Here is a 23,566-nt window from a genome sequence, read left to right on the forward strand (position 1 = left end):
CATCACTCAGCACCACCTGAGCACCAACACAGCACCACCTCAGCATCAGTCAGTACCAGCTCAGCATCATTCAGGACCTCTTTAGTATAACGCAGCACCTCTGCACAAGCAAACCGCCATCTCAGCACCACCTCAGTATCATTCAGCAACACCTCAGTACCAGTGCAGCACCAACACAGCATTAGCGCAGCACCACCTCAGTACAGCACCACCTGAGCACCACAACAGCACCACCTCCGCACGAGCACAGCACCATCTCAGCACATCACTCCCTCCCCACCAGGGCACCACCAGTGCAGCTCCACCTCAGCACTAGCGCAGCCCCACCTCAGGAGCAATTCAGCACCAACTCAGCATCCCTTTAGCAGCAGCGCACTACCTCAGCATCAGTGCATCACCTCAGCACAGCAGCAATTCAACATCATTCAGCACCACCTGAGCACCAGTGCAGCACCACTACCTCAACATGACTCAGCACCACAGCATCACTCAGCACCACCTCAGTATCACTCAGCATCACCTGAGCATCACCTCCGCACCCGCACACCACCATCTCAGTATCACTCAGCACCACCCCAGTCTGTACTCAGAATCTGGCATCTGTTGATTCTTCCCCTAGTGTCCCTTCGCTGCTCGTATTGTAATTCAGGTACTATTTACCAACCTTCGCCCTCCTGTTGTTTATGTGCCCCTTCCCAATAACAAAAAAAGCTGTAACAAACAAGCATTAGAACAGGCAAGAAGAAGTTGCCAGCATTGCAAGGACAAAAAACTAGAAGACATGTTTATGTTCATTATTTTTTAATAGGGTCGTTCAGTTGCACATAATGTCTTCTTGGTTATATATAAGGTAACAAAAATGCTTAAATACACTTCTACGTCCTCCATAGGGCCTATCTAACACCCGGTAAAATTAGGAAATATTTCGGAGCGGCCGAAGCAGCGTGCCCCAGATGTACCACAGAGGGAGCGGAAATGGAACATATGTTTTGGTCCTGCCCTGACTGAGGGATTACTGGCGGGCGATTGGAGACTCGCTGAACGAGGTGACAGAGGGAAGCCTACACTTTGATATGGCTGTCAGTATACTGCATTGGTTCCCACACGCTCCCAAAAATAGAGCTACAAGCAAATTTATTGATATGGGCCTTCTCCTAGCCAAAAGGGAAATCACGAGGCTTTGGAAGGCGAGAACGGGTCCCACACACAAGAGATGGGCTAATGAGTTCTTGAAATGGGCGGCTGCCGAAAGCACACTACGATACCAAATGGCACGCCGGAGACCAGACGACAGGACGATGGCTGCAGCGGCTGCATGGGAAACGTTGGTGCAGGCCTTGCGAGATAGTACATTGCAAGATGATGAGGGGCCACAGGACCCGGACGGGGACACTCCCCAAGACACACCAGGCACATCACATACCTAGACAACTATTAGCTCCGGATGACACCCATAGATGTAGACTGAACAAGCTCTAATGCGTAGGTGATGGAATCTAGGGGGGGAGGGAAGTTGGGGATAGTTTGCGGGATGTAGAGGGGGATAAGGGAGAAAAACTAAAAGCGGACATGGGAACTCCTTACGAAATGGATGCAACTGTATTTTGCACTACTGCTTATGACATTTCCCTGATCAACGCCGCCCAACCTCTGGGTTGTGGGTTCCAAGGCTGTGTAAGGAGCTGAATAATGATAGATGCAAGAGGAGGTCAAAGATGCAATGTTTACATAAAAGCATTATGTGTGTCATAAGTCTGCAATAAAAACTATTTAAAAAAAAAAAGATAACAAAAATGCTTGTAAAGCTTTATATTATAACTTTTCAACATGCTGACAGCAGCCACAATGCTCTACAGCATAGTTTAAACACATTGGCGACGCCAATAGCTCTGTTTAAACATGTATAAGCAGTGGAAGCTTGGTCAGTAAGATTGGGGGGGGGGGGTGAGCTCCAGATATTCCAACAACAACCCTGCCATATAATGTTTAAATACATTATACAACAAGCAGGGCGCATGAGAGGGGCATAAGAGTGAGTGGAAAGGGAGAGGAATGAGGATTGATAGAAGTACTAAGACATAAAACACAATATTTTGAAAAATAACCAATATTTTGAGTACTTTCAAAACAGAGTGTATGTGCGTTTTTGTCTGTGTAAGTAAAAATTCCTGATGAAATCCAACTGACCTCATAATACCCGACTAGTTAAAAAAAATAAAAAAATAAAAATTGTTAGGTTGGTGTAAACCATCAAGCATCCCGCCTGAAGCTAAGTCCCTGCTTGTAAGGTCCTAAAGGTGATACCTATTGGCTATGCCAGTGCTTGTTTTTGACTGAGATTTATGCTCCGCGCTGCAGCAGATTTGTTGGTGCAAGCCACCGCCGCGAGCCACCCGATCTGTTAAACGTCACAAAGGCGTTTTTTTTTGTTGTTGCTTCGCTCGTGCCTTCGCAGAATCGCAGCTGCTGAATGCGTGAAGCAGTCCTGCCGACTTCCGCCTGGACTGTCTCATCTTCGACGCCTACGTCGTCTATCTGTGAACTGGTCTACTGCCTGGGGGAGCTGCAAAAGGGGTGAGTCTGCGGGATCTATATGTTTATCATGCCCTTTTCTACGGGGTGTGGGGTGACATACAAGTGCACTCACCACTCCTGTCATTGAACGCTTGCTATATAATAACAGCTTTCTGTCTCATTGAAGAGTCGGGCCATTGAGACCCGCGGGGACGTTGACACCACCTTTTTGGCTACCATGTATTTTCATTGTAAATACTGCCTGGGCTATAGAGCAATCTGATCGTGCCCGAAGGCCTGGCAATTCCATTTAAGTGTAGGTGTATGGACTAGTTTTTGGCTGTTTGTGGGCCTCTTTTATGGCTCGTGTTTCCGGCTTTTACTGTTCATTTCTATTATATTACTTTAAACTTTGCAGGCAACAGGCACAAATGGATGCAGTCTCCCATCCCTTGCAAAACACATTAAAACATTTACACATTTAAAACTGGCCAGATTTGCATAGGTGTGCCACTTTTCAGATATGTGATTCGTTTATGGGGGCCACTTTGGTGCACGACCCTATTTTGTATTCCAATACGACCCTGATTGTCAACTTGCTGTCGTGCTCAAATATTTATAACAGAGATTGTTTTATACGGTGGTTTTCTGCCAAACCTGTTCATTCTCTAGGTTTGCAAATAAAAGGTTAGTTTTGGTGGTGCCAGTGCGCCTGCAACGCTTTGAGTGGAATGGAAAACCCAAAAGGGCTGCATATGAAGCGCGTCTCTAAATGGAGGGTGGTCGAAAAATCATAACAATCAATACTTTACAAGAAACATGGTGTATGGAATCGAGTATATTGTATACGACATTAAAAGAAAGACCTTGTGTATCAGGGTAGCATTAGTAAGGCGTGCAATGTGGTATGAGTTGCAACAGCATGAAAGCCGATTTGCACTGTCTGCTCCGTTTAAATGCCCCCAGCGACCTTTCTGGAGGCAGATGGGACCCTATTACCAAGGGGACGGAAGTGTCATTACCAGTCTCTTGCTGTACCGGCCCATTATTGTGTGCAGATTGGGCAGGGAGGCCCAAGCAGAAGTGGCCTAACTTATTTTCACTCAGGTGTTTTCCACTAGTGTGAACTTATCCGTGCACAGAGTCATGGCAGCATTTGCAGGGACTAGACGCGATTTCACTACTACTAAACCAACACGAATACCTCAGCTTACTATGTAGTGATCTCCTAGTTACAACGTTCCATAAAACTCTCTCTTGGCTATAAACTTGCGCTGTCTACCACGAGGTCCAATTTTTTTTGTCATTAATTTAAAATGACTGATTTCAGACTTTAAACGAGTTTCTTGATTACTATGAAATTAAGTAACCGGCTTTAAACGTGAACTACAACCACAGACACTGTGCTTCGCTACACAGATATAGAACTACAATTGTCTGCAACCAAAGCAATATTTAATGTATAAGTTGTTCAAACTTGTAGATACAAGTAATGCAAAGCCTGTACTATTAGAGCAAGCGTTGTACGGACATGCAGTGAGCTGTGATCTGAGCTTGCTTTGGTAGCAGTGATGCCAGTATTAAAACATGTTCAGATCTTTGCAATATTTAACTATTTGAGGCTACTTATGCTCCATGATTATATGCAAATACACGGAGAAGTCTTAAATCAAAAGTGATGATAGCTTTCAAAATTAAAAAGCACACAAAAAATGTGCAACTTTATAAAAAAATGTTTTGCTAAACTTATACAACTCTGGATACAATTTCTCTAAGGATTCACTTTGTAAAACGTGTTTGATGCATACCACTAGTTTTTACTTAAAAAAAATAAATGAGACTCATTGTAGAAACCATTATCGGCAATATTATGGAAAACTTGAAAATAAATGAGGATGCCGATGCTTGATGAAAATTACAAACGTACACTTGCAGATCTACATCCTGGCACTAGTACCGATTTCGGGCTGCTATGACTTCACAACATTTGGCCTGAAACAAGTTTTTAGGCCAAATGTTGTAGCAACTTTTGGTGACCTCTATTTTCAACTGAGGAAATATAAACACGTATGTTTTCTCTGCTGAGTAATTGCATAGTCACTTTACCTACACCACATTTTCCCCCATCCAGGAAATAGTTTTGCTCATGCCCGTGGTAAGAGTACATTTCCAACCTTTTTCAGTGTAGAAAGGGAATTATGGCCAGGGACTGCCGAAGGACCCCCATCCTTCCGTTAACCAACATTATTAACAGGACATGAGAGGGATTTATTTGGAAGGCGTGGGGTCGATTTTATTAAATCATACAAAATAAATCAAAAATTGAAATAAACAATATTTACACAATCACGCTGAAAACGTTACAATTGGTATATACAGATATCAGATGGCTAACCTTAACATACTTCTAGTACCAGGTATTTCCTATCCGAAACTAACATATCAATCACATTCATCAATCCATTGTAAGTCCTCTAGACAGTGCTGTGCTGCAGCTGTGCCTCTGTTCACAGTGGTAATTCCCCATTCTTAGACCTTTAGTCAGTGCTGCTAGCTGCTACTCTGGTTCCAGTGGTAATTCCTCATTCTAAGTCCTCTAGACCGTGCTTCAGCTGCTTCTCTGGTCCCGGGGGTAATTCCTTGTTCCTAGTCTCCCAGTCCTCTAGGAAGTTCTGCAGATACGTCTGTGGTCCCAATGACAATTGCTCATTCTTAGTCCTCTAGGCAGTGTTGTAGCAGCGTCTCTTTTCGTAGTCGTAATTCCTCATTCTTAGTCCTCTAGCCAGTGCTGCTGGCTGCGTCTCTGGTCCCAGTGATAATTCATTCTATGTCTTCTAGACAGTGCTGCAGTTGCTTCTCTGGTCTTAGTGTAACTTCTCATTCTTAGTCCTCTAGGCACTACTGCTAGCTGCTTCTTTGGTCAAATCGGTAAGTCCTCATTCTTAGTACTCTAGACAGCGCTGCTAACTGCATTCTAAGTCCTCTATACAGTGCTGTTAGCTACTTCTTTGCTCCTGTAGTAGGTAATTCCTCATTCTAAGTCCTCTAGACAGTGCTGCTACCTGCTTCTCTGGTCTCGTCAGTAATTCCTTATTCTCCTCAAAACAGTGCTGCATCCGTGTCTCTGTTCCCAGTGGTAATTCCCCATTCTTAGTGTTCTGGCAGTGCTGCAGATGCGTCTATATTCCCAGTAGTAATTCCTCATTCTTAGTAATCTAGACAGTGCTGCAGCTACTTCTCTGGTCCCAGTGGTCATTCGTCATTCTTAGACCTCTAGGCAGTGCTGCTAGCTGCTACTCTGGTTCCGTTGGTAATTCCTCATTCTGATTTTTCCAGACAGTGCTGCCAGCTGCTACTCTGGTCCTTTAGGTAATTCCCTTTTCTAAGTCTTGCAGACAGTGCAGCTAGCTGCTGATCTGGTCCAGTTGTAAATTCTCTCATTTTAGGTCCTCTAGGCAGTGTTGTAGTCCCTTTGCTTCCTGTGGTAATTCCTTATTCTGAGTCCTCTAGTTGTTTATGGGCGCAGTGGACATAGAACAATAGTAACTTTTTTTTGCCCCAAATATTTTGGTTTCCTGCTCTTGTGTAGAGCATACTATGGAAGAAAACAGAAAGTACGGTTAAATAAAAAAAAATAGTAACTTTTTTTTGCCCCAAATATTTTGGTTTCCTGCTCTTGTGTAGAGCATACTATGGAAGAAAACAGAAAGTACGTTTAAATAAAAAAAAAAAGATTTCTATCCCTCCACACTAGTGACCCAGCGTCCCAATCTAGTGGTCCACAAATTCCCCTGGTTGTAGGGTAAGTGAACTCTTTTACCACAGAACTGCTGTCCCTGGTCATCTAACTCAGGAGTTCTGAGGCAGATGTGCAGGTAAGGCGTGGAAGGGGACGTGGGTGCTGCGTGCTGTGATAGAGTGGGGTTAATTTGTTTTTAGCAGAACTCCTCGGTTCATGATTTGCATGGAAGTTCTAGGACGCTATATTGAGGGACTAATAAGTATTCTATAAGGCAATATAAAGTAATTCCAATTGGAGGAGCAGTAGTAGTGGGTTGAATCATGCAGCTCATGTTTGCCAGCGAAGAAGCCAGTTAAGGAGGGGAGTTCACATTCAAATAGAGGAAGTGTAATCAATTGAGAAGTGATACCCCAGGAAAGAGTGCCTTCTGATTGATTCCATTAATTCAGGAGATATAAGAGCGACGTAAGGCTATTGAGTGTACCATATCTTGGGAGTCATGAGGAAGACCAGTAAACCCACAAGTCATATGGGAAAGGGTAAGGTGCAATATGAAGAAAAAAGTGAAGCCCTTGAGAAAGGATTAGAGTCCGAACTGAAGGAAAACAAGCATTGGCATAGCCAATAGGTCTCGCCTTTGCGACCTTATAAGTGTTTAGCCATGCAACACTTGATGTTGTTGCACCAAGGATATCGTACTTGATAACTAAACACTTATAAAACCCAAAGGGGAGACCTATTGGCTATGCCAGTGCTTTTTATTTTTTATTTTTAAATGACAAGCAGGGCTATCAGCTCCGGCTGGCATTTAGTCCACCGCATCCCACGTAGACGCTTCCATCTTTGAGAGAGGTAGAGAGGTAGAGAGAGAGAGGTAGAGAGAGAGAGGTAGAGAGAGAGAGGTAGAGAGAGAGAGAGGTAGAGAGAGAGAGAGGTAGAGAGAGAGAGGTAGAGAGAGAGAGAGGTAGAGAGAGAGAGGGGTAGAGAGGTAGAGAGAGAGAGGTAGAGAGAGGTGGAGAGAGGTAGAGCGGTAGAGAGGTGTAGAGGGGTGGAGGTAGATAGGTGGCGGTAGAGGGGTAGGTAGAGAGAGGTGTAGAGGTGGGGGTAGATAGGTGGAGGTAGAGAGGTAGCTAGAGAGAGGTGTAGAGGTAGAGAGGTAGGTGTAGAGAAGTAGAGAGAGAGAAAGTTAGAGAGGTAGAGAGCGAGGGGCAGAGAGAGCGCGAGGGGTAGAGAGAGAGGTGGAGTGGTAGAGAGGTGGAGTGGTAGAGAGGTGGAGTGGTAGAGAGGTGGAGTGGTAGAGAGGTGGAGTGGTAGAGAGGTGGAGTGGTAGAGAGGTGGAGTGGCAGAGAGAGAGGTGGAGTGGCAGAGAGAGAGGTGGAGTGGCAGAGAGAGAGGTGGAGTGGCAGAGGTAGAGGGGGAGAGTTGGAGAGGGAGAGAGGGAGAGAGGTAGAGAGAGGGAGAGAGGTAGGGATAGAGGTAGAGAGAGGTAGAGAGAGGGAGAAAGAGAAAGGGAAAGGGGGAGAAAGGGAAAGGGAAAGGGGGAGAAAGGGAAAGGGGGAGAAAGGGAAAGAGGTAGAGGTAGAGGGGGAGAGTTGGGGAGAGTTGGGGAGAGTTGGGGAGAGTTGGGGAGAGTTGGAGAGAGTTGGAGAGGGAGAGAGTTGGAGAGGGAGAGAGTTGGAGAGGGAGAGAGTTGGAGAGGGAGAGAGTTGGAGAGGGAGAGAGTTGGAGAGGGAGAGAAGGAGAGAGGGAGAGAGGTAGGGATAGAGGTAGAGAGAGGTAGGGATAGAGGTAGAGAGAGGGAGAGAGGGAGAGAGGTAGGGATAGAGGTAGAGAGAGAGGTAGGGATAGAGGTAGAGAGAGGGAGAGAGAGAAAGGGAAAGGGGGAGAAAGGGAAAGAGGTAGAGGGAGAGAGAGAGGTAGAGGGAGAGAGAGAGGTAGAGAGAGAGGTAGAGGGAGAGGTAGAGAGGTAAGTAAGAGATAGAGAGAGAGAGGTAGAGAGGTAAGAGAGGTAAGAGAGAGGTAAGAGAGAGGTAGAGAGAGAGGTAGAGAGGTAAGAGAGAGGTAGAGAGAGAGGTAAGAGAGAGGTAGAGAGGTAAGAGAGAGGTAGAGAGAGAGGCAAGAGAGAGGTAGAGCGGGAGATGGAGATGGAGAGGGAGAGGTAGGATGAGGTAGGGAGAGGTAGAGAGAGTTAGAAAGAGAGGTAGAGAGAAAGAGGTAGAGAGAGAGAGGTAGAGAGAGAGAGGTAGAGCGAGGGGTAGAGAGAGAGAGGGGTAGAGAGAGAGAGGGGTAGAGAGAGAAGGGTAGAGAGAGAGGGGTAGAGAGAGGTAGGGGAGGTAGAGGGAGGTAGAGAGAGAGAGGTAGAGAGAGGTAGAGAGAGAGAGGTAGAGAGCTAGGGAGAGAGAGTTAGAGAGGTAGAGAGAGTTAGAGAGGTAGAGAGGGAGAGGTAGAGGTAGAGAGAGGTAGAGAGGGAGAGGTAGAGGTAGAGAGAGGTAGAGAGGGAGAGGTAGAGGTAGAGGTAGAGAGAGAGAGGTAGAGAGAGGGAGGTGGAGAGGTACAGAAAGAGAGAGCGGTGGAGAGAGGTTGAAATGCAGATGTTCACCCTGGTACAACAGTTATAAATCTTTGCAGTGTTTTGGGCATTTTTTTTAAGTGATTTTTTTTACACGATTGTGAACACATTCATGCCTCCCGCCCTAAGGACTTTGCCACGAGTGCACAAAGAGTCGATGTGGGTAAGACAAAGAATGGCTGCTCAGCTTTTCACGTCTTTCAAATGACAACAAACAGAGCACGGGCGAATTTTGACAAAGCAAATCAAGTTAGTTACTAGTTAGCGCTGAGAAAAAGCAAACTGCGGCATTTGGTGCTTTCTTAAAAGCAAGTTATAATCAACCGCCAATGTGGCGAAGAACAACAAGCATTGGCGTTTATTAGTCAAACATAGACGCGAGCACAGTGTCAGGGTTAGGGGGCAACGCAGGGGGCAGGATTACATATATATATCTCATAAACACCTTCAGAACTCAGCAACAGATTTCACTGATGGCCAGGGTGTAAAATTATCCCTGGACGTGCATGAACCCTACTTTGAGATGCATTTTATTGAGCCATGGCTTTCTTTATCTCTGCAGTTGTCTCTAATGATGTACAACTCAAGCATAGGAGTAGAAAAACTAACCCCTGAATCCGAAGGGATGGATAAAATAAAAGGAGTAAAACCAAGGAAACAACAAGAAGGAAGGAAGACAAATTACAGGTTTCCTTTTCCTCTTTAAATGCCACAGCCGCAACATCATCCTCAATGATAGACGGGTTATTATTAATGCAAAAGGCTTTACAAAGAGTCTTCAAAACCTTAGTTTTAAATAATGACGAGATCAAATCACAAACCAAATTGTTAAAGAGTATTGCATGTGAATTAAGGAAAATTAACAAATGTAGGCCTACCTTAATTAGGCCGGTTGAGGTAACATCTAGTGAAGATGCTCAGGTAATGGGTCTAGATGTGTTTTCTAAGGACACATTGTTAGAAAATGAGGGAACGGTGTACATCTCTTATAAACCTATGTTAGTCAGAAGGTGAGGAGAATGGCTCTATGCTAGCAAAAGGTTTAGGCAAAGATATAGAAGAGACAGAAGACTTATTAAAGCAAGAGAGAAGATATCTTTAAAGACAGAAGTAAACTACAAAGGGAAAAGAGGAAATTAGGGAGGAAGATGAAGACGCTAGAGAAGGCAGCTTCAATATGCAGTGTAAAGAAATCCCAAAAGAGGGTCAATCTGAAGGTAGGGGCAAAGAAATCTGCCTGCATTATTAGGAATGCTAAAGGGAATGAGAATATAGTAAATCATGAAAAAATCTCAGTTAATCCTCATAAGTTTAAGAAGAAGCATAGGAAATTCCCTGATTCGATGGTGAATGCAAATGCTGATCTGACAAATGTATATAAAAGTAGATAATGCTGTGAAGAGGCAAGGAAACAGACTAGGAAATAGAGACTTGGGGATGGAGAAAATTACTGTATATGCGTGGATATTACTAGAAAGGGTAAGAAAGGAAAAGCTAAAACTATTAAACTGAGGCAGCCTCTTGCACATTTTCAAAAGTTATTAAACCCTGTCCTGGAGCACCTCAAAAGATCTGAAACACATAGGCTTTGTAAACGACCAGTATTGGAAAGAGGTGACAAAGATCTGTTCTCTCCTTTGGTGAAATAATTGGTGGTGGAAGCAGAGCACAACTTGATTAAGATTGAAATATAAGGATAGTGGGACACAAAGAAATAGACAGGTTGGGGAGGAGAGAGTTCTTAAGGAATCACACACCCTTGACCAGAAAGCACATTTATGCTTCTTGGGAGGGAAAATTACTAAGACCAAATAGAAAACGTGAACGATAGAGAAGGGGAAATCTCACTCCCAGTACATATTATAAATTGTAAGGGTTTTCAGTCAGAGAATTGTTTTAATACTTTCAGTACTGAGGCTGATGTTACATGTTCACTAAGTGATATCGACTAGGATAAAAGTATCCCTCACACCTTAATGGTCTTATGTTGGAATGTTCACGGGCCAAAGGGGCTCATAAAATGAGGAAATACACAGAGGCTACATTACAATATATTATGTTTTCAAGAAACATAGGCGTGTGGGGATTCCACCACATTTCCATTATTTGACAATTCGTGCCTGTATACTCACTGGTGTCCCCTAACAAGCAGGGGAGAACATATGGATGTCTTGTGAGTTTGGCTTCAACCAGTATTGCAAGGGACAATAGTATTTAAGAAGCAAAACATGACTGGATCCAAATTAGCGAGGTGAGACTTTTCACAAATTCTGCTCAGTTGCAGTCTATTATACTTGTAAATGTGTATGTCATTGGCAGATAAGAAGTACAATGATATCCAGTGAGTAAATTAAAAGATTTTTCCACATTATTAACGTATTCTATGCAGAGTTTGGTTTTGCTTAAGGGTGATTTTAATGCTAAATTGTGTTAAAAAAAATGAAGTGGCATTGGAACATGTTATACCTCCAGCGGTATTTAACCCCTTCGATGCTCATGACGAGCTCAGCTCGTCATGAGGTACACCTCTCGTACACTCATGACGAGCTGAGCTCGTCATGAACAATGGGAATAAATCGGGATCAGCACAGGAGGGGAATACCATCAGCATTGATGGTGTTAACCACCAATCAATGTCCAGGTTTGATTAAAAGAAAGATGATGGAGGCTTTAATCAACTTGGGGCTGATTTGCCTGAATGGGCGTTTTTTATCGGGATATTCCGGCGGAAATAACTTTTAGATTTGGGGAACAGGAGTGTTGCATTGATTATTTGTATATTCCCATATGGCATTTTGATTGCCGCTCGCAAAGAGGTTTCACTGACCGTGTGTCCAGCGTCCTGCCCACAGCTACAGGAGTAGCGCCAGAGACTGTTTGCTGCTCTTTTGAACATACCGAGGAGGAGAACAGCTTTGTGGCCGCAGTAGGAGGTGAGAGGCGCGGCGCCCGGGACTGCGAGGACCAGCAATTATCACCTGCAGCTGGATCCTCTTCCCGCGTGAGCCGCGCCCCCTCCCAGTGCCACGCCTCCAGTAAATCAGCCTTTACCTCTCGCGGCCCCAGCTACGCGGGTGCCGCTCGCAAAGAGGTTTCACTGACCGTGTGTCCAGCGTCCTGCCCACAGCTACAGGAGTAGCGCCAGAGACTGTTTGCTGCTCTTTTGAACATACCGAGGAGGAGAACAGCTTTGTGGCCGCAGTAGGAGGTGAGAGGCGCGGCGCCCAGGACTGCGAGGACCAGCAATCATCACCTGCAGCTGAATCCTCTTCCCGCGTGAGCCGCGCCCCCTCCCAGTGCCACGCCTTCTCGCCCTCAAACAGCACTTAAGCAACCTCATTACCGCGCATCGCGGGACGCGCGCGGGTCGCAGCCCGGGCGAAGCCCGGGCCAAGGGCGGGCCCGTTAGTGCCCGATAGTGTCCGGTCCGGGCCTATCCCCTTGGTTCTCCACGTTAGATCGTCCATCTTTCTGTACCCAGGATCTCTCTTATGTCTACCATGCCGGGAAGAACAAGAAGTAAAACAAAGAACGCTCAGGCTGTAGCCCAGATCACTGGCCCTATAGATCTATTTATCACCAGGACCACCGAGGTAATTGACCACAGTATATCTCTCCTGGAGCGTAGAGTGTCACTTGACCTCATGAACGCCAAACGTTTGTCCCTGGATCTTACGAAAGCTAAACGATCGTCCTTGGGTCCTTTAGCATCTGCAGCTTCACCCATTCAGCAAATTCCATCTAGCTGTACCCTGGCCCCACTTGTGACTACCGCAGATACTAACATATTGCCATGTCTGGTTGATCTATCTGTAACACAACTCGAGTCAGAATCATTACTATCTGATGGTCTAGAGGTCACCCCGGACCTAGAAGCCTGTCAAAGTCAAAGTTTAGAAACAACCATTGATAATCACCTCAGAGGTGTAAGGGAAGGAGCAATCCCCAAGCAATGTAACTCTCACTCATCCGAAAACACAGTAGCCACCGTTCACCTCACGGTACCCGAGAAGGTACCCAGAGGGGATCAATCCAATCAATCCAAACAATTGACACAACGAGCCCCAGCAACGACACTTCCCTCAATTGAAAATAATATTTTACCACCTCCTATATTCACTGAGGATACCGACAATTCCTGTAAAAATTGCAAAACCATTTCGCAATTAGCTATTTTAATTAAAGATCTCCTTTCACAGCAGCTTAAACCCATACAAATCAGTATAAGAAATCTGGAAGCCCAATTGGCTATTCTATCACGAACCCACCCCAGTACGAATAACCATCAATTACCCAAGCAAGGGTCACATAATCCTACTCATTCTTCAAAAGCTTCCCATCCACAACAAACAATCGCTGTAAACAAACAACCTGCATCGACTATCCCTCCCGCCCAAAAACCAAAACCCAGTCCCCTGATACAAAACCAGCAAGCTTTAGTGCCCAGTGCACAAAAGACCACATCTACCATGGAGTTGCCCCATACGCCTAATATAGGCCCTGAAAAAACAGGCAAAACGGGGAAACAAGCAACTAACGTTACCACAAATCATTCCATAAATAAACCGACACTTTCATCCCATAAACCACCAGCCACACAACCCAATCTGTCAACAAAAAAGATAGTAAGACCTAGGCGCCTAGTGCATCTCCCAGTAGAGGCAACCCCTTATACAATTATTATCACAGGCGTACCCGAGTTAACAGAAGGTATGACTGAAACTAATTGGTCGCTTAAGAACAAGGTCATGCAGTGGCTAAGTATAAATAGACCACTAGAACCTTATCACTCTGGAGGGATTTCCACAGTCCGTAGAGTAATATGGATAGGGGACGAACCTAAGTCGATCCACGGAGTCTGCATTATAGTATCTTGCAGGGATCCATCTACTGTGGACCATATCTGTTCATGGCCATCTTTGGAGAAGAAAGGTGGATTAGACACCCATCATCTTTCCTTCTTCTATCCTCCAAAGAATACCCACCAATATACTTCCATTTCGAATTGGCAGCACCCCCAAGACGATCAATGGAACCAGGTGGGTAATAGCTATAGTCAAGGAAATAGAAACAGAAATAGAACCAGAGAATGGCACAATTACACCTGGCAAGGTAGATCCTATCAACCATTCGAGGGCTGGCAGGGAATTCCAACAAGAAACCGCTACGACTGTCTGGAGACGGTCGATTGACCGTTAAGCTCCCAAAAACCCGAGAGAAAGAATGCTCAAGCCCAAGTTCATACTATCCTTCCGTTATCGAATTTCATACCTCAGTCAACACCATCTAATTCCGGAAGTCAATTACAACAAATCCTCCCTAGTAATATCAACTCCCACCTCGAGACTATTGTAGATATTTACACTGTCATACCTAACGAAGTGACGACGGAATTCACAACTATCCCCACGGACAGTACAGATCAAAATTATCACCAACCAAATGATTTGATTAATACAACTAACTCTCTTTCTATATCAACAACGCAACTTCCCAGTGAAACCCCTGCTATACGTACACCCTCTGATTCCAATAAACTGTTTCTCTCTATAATGTTCTGGAACGTAGCAGGGTTGTTTGCTAAATTAACAATAGAATCTTGGCACGAAACAGTAAGGCAACATCAAGTACTATGTTTACAGGAAACATGGTGTACTGCTGCAAATCATTTAACGGGCTATAAAACCTTCTTTACCCCAGCAGTTCAGGGAGCTTTGGGAAGACCTAAGGGAGGTCTCGTGATTTATGTCGCTAATACTCTCCCCCTCTCTTGTATTAAAATGCTAAAAGAGTTTCCTTCATACCAAATTATGCAATTAAACTTCACTAATGATTCCACTTACATTCTTACCAATATTTATAATAATCTAACAACAACGGACTGTGTGATAACTCTAGTGGAGATTGCCACATATCTACTATCCCTGTTAAATGACTCTAATTCCAATACAGTACACTTACTATGGGGCGGCGATTTCAATCTACCACTCTGCCCAATCTATAAGAATGGAAATTGTGGATTGCATAACGAACACGGCACCCCTATGCCCCATTTTGCACATACGATCTGTGGTAATAAGTTAAACGAGATTCTATTCTCCTTAGATCTGGACTATGCAAACGAGTTAGTAGAGCCCCTGAAGGATTTTTCACCCACTTTCCATGGAAGAGGCTTTCTAACTACTATAGATTATATTTTGTCCTCTCCCTCACTTAAGGGACAAATAACGAATTTTGAAACCGGGACAAATCCTACGAGCGATCACTATCCAACTAGTGTAACAATCACCCCAAAAATGGCTAAGGTACATTCTGTCAAAACGAGTCTTCTAAGTCAAAACTCATTATTTATGAACAAGCTGAACGGCTACACAGTTAAATGGGCCAAGATCGACCCGACCGAAGTAACTGAGAAGATTCTGGAAAAATCCAAGCCCTGGATACTCGAATGTTTATCTCCAGTCGCCACACCTTGGTCAATTACCAACAGCTTTAAAAACATCCTGGAAGCAATCTATAATGAACTTTTTGTCAAGCTAAAGAATACAAAGCCCACCACCACGAGATGGTTCGACGGCTCTCTCTAGATTAACAGAAGCCCTACACAGATCCACTAGAAACCAACTGGAAATTTCTAATTTAAGGAAACTTTATAACCTAGCCATACGGGAACGCAAAAAAGAAATAAGAAAGATCTGTGGGCACAACTTCATGATAGTTCCCATAGAAAGGACAGCGCCCAATTTTGGCTAGTTTTAAGATCTCCTTTCCTGGCCGACAATGCAAAAGGTCAACATCTGGATGTAGCAGTCTCAGAGGATGACTGGGTAAAACACTTCTCTAAAATCTTCGGTTCTTCCTCACAAACCCCCATGGAAATTGGAATAGAACCTAGTGAACCCTCCATTCTGAAGAATAACACCTACCCCATAAACGTCCACTTTCATCATAGTGAAGTTGTTAAAGCAATTAAGGCATCAAAACCAGGAAAGGCTCCGGGTCCTGATGGAGTTCCAATGGACTTTTTTCTCCATAATATAGATCTTTGGTCTCCGATAATCACTCAGGTCCTTGCAGCAGTAACATCGGATGGACTCTTTCGGTCCTGGTCCACGTCAATCTTATTGCCCATCTTTAAAAAAGGCGACCGCAATGACCCAGCATGTTATAGGCCAATTTCCCTTCTGGATTCCATGGGCAAAATTGCAGGCCGAGTGTTCCTGAACCGTTTACAATCTTGGGCCCGGGAAAACAACATCATGACCGACCTGCAATACGGTTTCCAGAAGGGGCTCGGGACAGTGGAGCAGGCCCTGAACCTTGCCCTCTTGACAGGGAAATATGCTGGCTCCAAAGGAGGTAACATCTTCCTCGTCTATGTCGACCTTAGTGCGGCATTTGACTGCGTCCAACACGGAAAGCTTTGGAAGATCCTCAGTGATCTTGGAGTGGATCCCCCCTTAATAGCTTTTCTTCGCGAACTATACTCAAACGCTTCTGGGCGAGTCAGATTCGGTATTAATGGTGAGCTGTCCCGCTCATTCCCAATAACAAAAGGTGTGAGACAGGGCTGTGTATTGGCTCCCTTCCTGTTCAATCTTTACACCAATGGACTAGAGCAGGCTATGCTGGAAGGGAGCCAGGACCTACCTCAGATAAACCATCGACCAATACGACATTGTTATACGCTGATGACTCAGTTATCCTGGCACGCACATTAAATCAACTTCAGAAACAAATCAACAATACAGTAGCTTTATGGACTCACTTGGTTTGAAAATCAACATAAAAAAAGACTTTTACAATGCATATCGGCCCTAGGGTTAAAAATCCAAAACCAATAGTGGTGGACAAGACTAAGCTGGAAAAAACCTCTGTTTACCACTACTTGGGAATTCTTGTGGATGACGCTCTGAATTGGCGTCAAGCAACGGTGACCAGAAACCTTCTGTTCAGGCGTTCAACATCGGCCCTGATGTCATTTTCAAGAAGTTGGGGAAACCTGCACCATCGGAACTCTTGAAGATTTACTATGCTAAGTGCCACAGTGTGGCCATCTATGGAGCAGGAGTGTGGGGACATGCCCATATTGAACACCTGCAAACAACTGAGAATTAATTCATTAAATATGTGCTGGCCCTCCCGCAAAGTGCTCCGAATTTTGCCTCCCACAACGAGCTGGGCATGGAATACATAGTAGACACCATCCGTTGCCAACCTATTTTATTGTGGCAACGTGTATGGTCCAAACCCGAGTGCCATCTAACACGTTCCTTGATCACAGACTGTTTAGCCTTAACAAACTGGCAAAAGATTTCGTGGCTGGTCTATGTAAGGAACTTTTTTTACGACCTCGGCCACAAGTCATATTTTGATGACCCCCCCACTATTGAAGACATCTCCAGGAAACAGCTAAAACGGATGTGTTTGGCGCACTTGAGAGAGTTGAGAAACCAGGTGGAGATTATAAAATCTTCAAATATCCAGATCTGTGCGATACAACCTCTGAAAAGTATGCAACCCTACCTGTCGTTTTTTCTATCAAATCATGAAAAAATTTTATTAACAAGATTTCGCTTCAATATTTTTTTCCGATTGGTCTCATTCCCTGTAACTCACAACTGGTCTCGTATGCTCATGAACTGCCCATGTGATGGAATGTCTCCACAAACAACAATCCATGTTATTCTTTTCTGTAAGTATTATACAAATCCCCGTAAATCTTGGATACTTCCGCTTCTTCGATCTGTCGGACTGAGACAGTGTCACCTTGCATTTTTGTTTTTGCAACGTTTGGATTCACCGCATGTAGCCAAATTTGTAGCAAGGTTCTTAAAGGCTACCCTCGTAATCCGTCAAAAACTTATAAACTGAACAGATGAACCTAACTAACAAGCTCTTTTTTATCTCTTTTCTTAAAAACTCTCTTATTTTTAAACCTTTGTATATGATTAAATGTTTGGCTGTCCCTTTTATTAACTATGTACTTTTTATGATTATACAAACTGTAATCGAATAAAAGTTATTGAAACTGAAACTGAAACTGAAACTGAAATTTAATGTATGAAATGAGAGTGGTAGTGATAACTTCCCTTCAGTGTGGATTTGCGCCAGTAATTGATAAGGGCATTAGGGCCAGATGTAGGTAATCCCCGATTTACCGATTCTTAAATACCGAATCATACCGATTCGGTATTTAAGAACTGGCAATCGGGATGTAGGTATATTTACCGAATTAATTACCGAATCGGTATGATTCGGTAATTAATGAATCGGTATTTACCGAGTCTGTAACTGCCATTGTTTGCTATGGGCCTTGAGGCCCATAGGAATCAATGTCAATTACCGAATCGGTAAATACCGATTCGGTAATTGGGGGAAATATTGAAGGGTGGCAGGGTGTCACTTTGACACCCTGTTGCACCCCTCAATTGTGCATGGGTGCACATGTTGCTGACATACATGCCCTTAGGGCATGTATGTCTGCAACATGACACTGTTTCAAAAGCAAAAAATATGCTTTTACATGGTTTTCTTAATTTACCACCAACTACTAGTTGGTGGTAAATTAAGAATTCTTAAACCCTTGTAGCACTGAAAACAGTGCTACCTACATCTGAGATTACAGAATCGGTAATTTTACCAATTCGGTATTTTACCGAATCGGTAAAATTACAGATTCGGTAAAATTACAGATTCTGTAATTTTACATGCCCCTACATACCAATGTCCAAATACCGGTCGGAAACGGCCGAAAATCGGTATTTTCGGCCGTTTCCGACCGGTATTTGTACACCTACATCTGGCCATTAGATCCTTATTCCCAATTTGGGTGGAATGTTCTAGAATTATAGTTAGTTGGATGCAGAACAAATTGAACTTCTTGCCCATTGCATACACATAAATTGATGGAGTTGAATACAAGTCAAGTAGGTTTTAGGTCTCGCTTAGGCAGCGCTTTGCGCAGTCTCTTCGAGACATGCTGTATTCAGGTATGGACATTAAGCTCTGCCCATTTTCTGCCCATCTTTTCAATTGGCTCCTATTACTGTCCTTTGTAAATGGTGGCTTTTGAGATGTGAATAGGTTTAGTTGTCCCTTCTTAGTACCTCCCTCTTTTCTGTTGTTCTCTCCCATGAGGACAGCCAAGTGGCGGCTCCTCCGCTATGGCGGAGGAGTGTCGCCCCACTGTTTTTAAGCAGTGCGAGGAAGAAGAAACATAAAATTATAATAACTTAGAGTTATTATAATTTTATGCTTCGTGCAACTTTACAGGCAGGTGGGCAAGGCTGCTCTTCTCTTGGAGCAGAGCAGGGGAGGAGTGGTTTGCCCCTCCTAAGTGCACAATTTCAGTTTGGTCCAGGCCGCCATTCTCTGGTTGAGCGTCGAACCAGGACGCTCAAAACCAATCACAATACTGTGTTGCAGCATTGTGATTGGTCAGTGGGGCCTGCTTGCTGTTCCTCGAGTTCCACGAGGAGAGCAGGGAGCAGAGACGCAGGACCTGGTGGCAAACTAAGTTTATTTTATTTTATAATATTTTCTTTCATTGCTACTAAACTAAATAAATAAAAAAATCGTGGAGGACAAAATCGGGTTAGTTTTGGGCACAACGCCTTCAGCTTTAAAATGGCGGGCGTGTGTTTGTTTTGTTCTACACTGCTTGCCAAAAACAACTTTTACTACACTCTAACGTGGACTGTAGTAAAAATTGTTTTTGGTGTATTGCGTAGAACAAAACAAAAACACAGCTGCCATTTCGCCATTTTAAAGCTGAAGGCGCTGCATATTTTTTCCAACTTGTTGCGTTTGGCTGTGAGCAGAGTCAAGCATTCTCGTCCATTAACTGGACACTGCCGGACATGCGTTTTTTTGTGTTTTTTTTTACAAATTAAGCACTGAACCTGAGCGCGACCTGTTGGCCATTTTCCCTCTCTGATGGCTAGTTTCCACCGAATGTATGACGTTACAACGCATAATTTTACAACGCATACCTTTGCAACACATTTTTACAACGCAACATCCATTACAACGCATTCCATTACAATGCATACTACCTTTACAACGCATAGCATTACAACGCATAACATTACATTGCATGTATGGTAAGTATTGGATTGTTTAGGGGTAAAAAATACTATTCTAACTCCATGGGGTGCAACAGTAGGGTAAGTGTTGGATAGTGTAAGGGTACTATGTGGTGTAATGGTATGTGTTGTAATGGTATGTGTTGTAATGGTATGTGTTGTAATGGTATGCGTTGTAATGATATGCGTTGTAATGGTATGCGTTGTAATGGTATGCGCTGTAATGACTGCGTTGTAATAACATGCGTTGTAGTGGTATGTGTTGTAGTGTCATGCGTTGTAATGGTTGCGTTGTAATGGCTTGCGATTTAATGGATGTTGCGTTGTAAAAGTTGCGTTGTAAAGGTTGTTTCCCGTTTACACCCACCCTAAGGGTTTTGTATTGATTTTCTTTATCTTCAGTTTTCCAAAACCCTTGTTGACACAGGAAACTTTTTACTGTGCTTTTTGTACTTTTTTGGCACTGTTGGGCGGGTCGCAACATCTTTTATTGGCAGGGGGCGTGTCCTCTTTTATTGTCAGATGACCCCGTCCAATGGGTTTGGGGTCACTGAAGCAGAGGTGGGCAAAATCCTTGGTGGGTGCCCAGAGACCCGGCTCTGCTCAAGAAAAGTGAGTACTTCCCAGGCCCTGCGCAGTGGGGGGAGTGCACAGGGCCTTACCAATGCACAGCATGGCCAGTAGAGAAGTGATGTCACTCACTAGTGGGACAAAGGTTGCCAACGTCTTACCTCACAGATCAGTAATCAAGCCAGGCCGGCCTGCCCTGGTGTGCTTCCCAAATGCAGAACTCACTGCCCGTGTTCCTACTGTATGAGAACGAAGCAGATAAATATTGGCCACCCACAGCCCTAGAGGTTCCTTAAACACGGTGTTGTCATCTTCAAACTTCTCACATGGAATACCTAGGTTGTACTCCTCTGAGTACGCATTTGCATCAATCAATGCCCATACTTGTTAGTTAAAAAAAAATGATTTCTATTACATTGTTCGGAATATGAAAGGAAAATATAATTTGTAGAAGTGCTCCTTTACAGTCGGGAAGAATACAGAGAAATGATTAAATGAAGGTAGAACGAGATAAAAGAAGACAAAAAGAAACATTCAAATGTGTATGTCTAACTTTCATCACTTGGGGGGGGGGGGCGGTGGTTCATTTTAGGTAATTTCTAGAATTTGATTCATACGCAAGTATTTACTTCTTCCTAGCCATCTGACACATCTAAGGGGGCGATCACAAGTGGCCCAGTACATGGGCGCATTAATACTCAGTGCACGATTACCGTACAGTATTTCCTCCCCAGCTCAGGTCATCCTGAGTTTTGCAGCTGGGATATGGAATAACATGCAGGAATCTGTGCTTTTGAGCCAAATCAGGCACGTTATTTGCTAATTTTGCCCAGAATATCACCCTGACATTTTGCTTGCTTTCTATTTTTAACTTTGTCATTTTTAACATGCATAATAACATTAACTTCAGAAAAATATGTGAATGCAGTATCACAGCATTATAATATTCCAGACAGCCGTCCAGCTTGTTCTTCTATCACTTGAGTTGTGCTACTAAGACTACAAGCACAAAGTGCATTCTTTGTATCTGGTTTTGCCAGTGCTTCACAGTATGGAACAGCAGTGTAAAATGCTTGCAAACCAAATAAACAGACCTTAAAAACGTTGTCATTTACAACACCAATAGCTCTAACTTTCACAAATGCGAGACCTATTGCATTGCAACTGCTTTTTAGGGCTCGCCTGGCGTTGCAGCGCGAAGCGCTGCCACCAGCGAGCCTTATTGGCGTTGTGTTGCCTCCCCAAGTGGTACAGACCGGTGCATGAGCAGACTCCGGTCTGTAAACGCGCTTCCTAGAAACGGGCGAAGATTGCAGGCGCCGCCACTGGCACGAGCCGCAGGGAACGCCAACGTGCACGCTCACTGCGTCACGCTCCTGCCCTCCCGTGTCTCTTCCAAGGCTGTTCTGCGCTCCAGACCCGACTTGTTGTCCTTTGTTCCTTGTTTACATAACGCAACTAGACCTGAAGGGCTCAGAGCGCTTTACATGAGCACCAGTTGCATTACAGACAAATACATTAATTTTTAGGCACAGAGATATTAAGTGATTCGCAAAGAATCCCAGGATGTTTAAGTCTCCGCCACACACTAACCTGGTTCCCTAGCTGCAAGGTCAGGCGCTCTAGCCGTGACGCCACACCCTATCGTTTGTGTTAATAGACCGCAGCTCGAATTAATAGTCATCCCAGTTTACTTTTAAAGCTTTCAGTTGGAGTAAAGAAAATACGTAAAAGGTCACCGGTATGAAAAAACAACAACCATACTGCGTGACCGTAGCCACTGACGTGAAAAAGGAGCATATATTGACCAATAAGACGAGGACGCGCACCGACCAATCGCCATCTGCGTGAATGGACCAATCATAGAGTTACTTACATTTGTTTCCCAGGAACTGTATATTACAGCCGGTCCATCTGTTCTGCACACTGAGGGCTGTACCTAGGACTGTGCAGAGATCTCTTAGTGAGTGCACGGTTGCAAAATCCTCTCGGAGATTACCAGGAGAAAGGATGGCAGCGGCAGAGGCTCAGAAAGTGCTTGTATACAGTGGAAGAGGAGCTCTGGGGTCGAAATGCGTGGACTATATCAAATCGAGGAACTGGGTTAAATGATTTACTGTTACACCATCAGTAACCAACTGTATCTGTTTCTCACTTAACAGTAACCGTATGCTGCATGCCTTTGATTAGTTGGAAAGAAAAGTGCCGCTGAGGGTCAGCATACACTTTTAAATGCAGATGAGATTTGCAAATTCGTCATATCTCTCCCAGTAGCAATTGTTTTGTTGTCAGTGTTTAGAAGCAGCTCCGACTCATGTTATGTTATGTTATGTTATGTTAATTAAACTTCTATAGCGCGCAGCTGCCCCAGCGAAGGGGCGTCCCGGCGCTTTGACCAACAGAGAAGCCAGCTACCAGCGGAAGTAAAGGGCAGCACAAACAGTAGCAGGGGCAGTAGCAGAAATTAGATCCTAGATGGAAAAAGGTGCGTCTTGTGCACCCTCCTAAACAAAAGAGGGTCATTAAGAGCACGGATATGGACTGGTAATGAGTTCCAGAGTTTTGCCGCTAAATAGCGGAAGGAGCGCCCTCCAGCTCTACAACGCTTAAAACGCGGTACCATGACCAAGCCTTGTCCTTTAGACCTCAGAGAGCGTGAAGGGACATAGGGGGTCAACAGGTTCTCAAGGATTTTGGGAGTGTCCTGTTTGAGAATTTTAAAGGATAGGCACAGTGTCTTGAATTGTATCCTTTGGGCCATTGTGAGCCAGTGCAGCTTCCAGATGGTTTCCTTCGCCGAACAAAACCTAGGTAGGCCAACCAAGGCCCTGGCCGCAGCATTCTGTATGCGCTGCATCAGGGTGATTTCCGCCTGGTTTGCCCCCAGCAGAAGAGAGCTGGCGTAGTCCAGCCGGGACAGTATGGTGGCCTGAATTATAAGTTGCCTGATGGGAGCATCAAAAATTTTCAGGATTGGTCTGATACCACGTAGAATGCCAAAACACGTGGCTGCAACTTTTTTGGTGTGGCCAGAGAAACTGAGGGAGGGGTCTAGCTAGACCCCCAGATTTTTTACCTTAGTCA

At 44.3% G+C, this 23,566-nt stretch overlaps 1 protein-coding gene across 2 annotated transcripts in view; it reads left to right on the plus strand.

The window, feature by feature from the left end:
* The first annotated feature begins 2,418 nt into the window (after window positions 1-2,418).
* Window positions 2,419-23,566, plus strand: part of STAT2 (signal transducer and activator of transcription 2) — a 534,553-nt gene continuing 513,405 nt past the window's right edge. The window contains exon 1 of one of the 2 annotated variants that reach the window (XM_086959626.1): window positions 2,419-2,574. The gene's annotated coding sequence lies outside the window, so the exon portion shown is untranslated. The remainder of the gene's footprint in view (window positions 2,575-23,566) is intronic. The other variant, XM_086959619.1, reaches the window with a different exon arrangement.

Source organism: Lissotriton vulgaris, chromosome 1_1, assembly GCF_964263255.1.
Source record: "Lissotriton vulgaris chromosome 1_1, aLisVul1.2, whole genome shotgun sequence".
In the NCBI taxonomy this organism is placed as follows: domain Eukaryota; kingdom Metazoa; phylum Chordata; class Amphibia; order Caudata; family Salamandridae; genus Lissotriton; species Lissotriton vulgaris.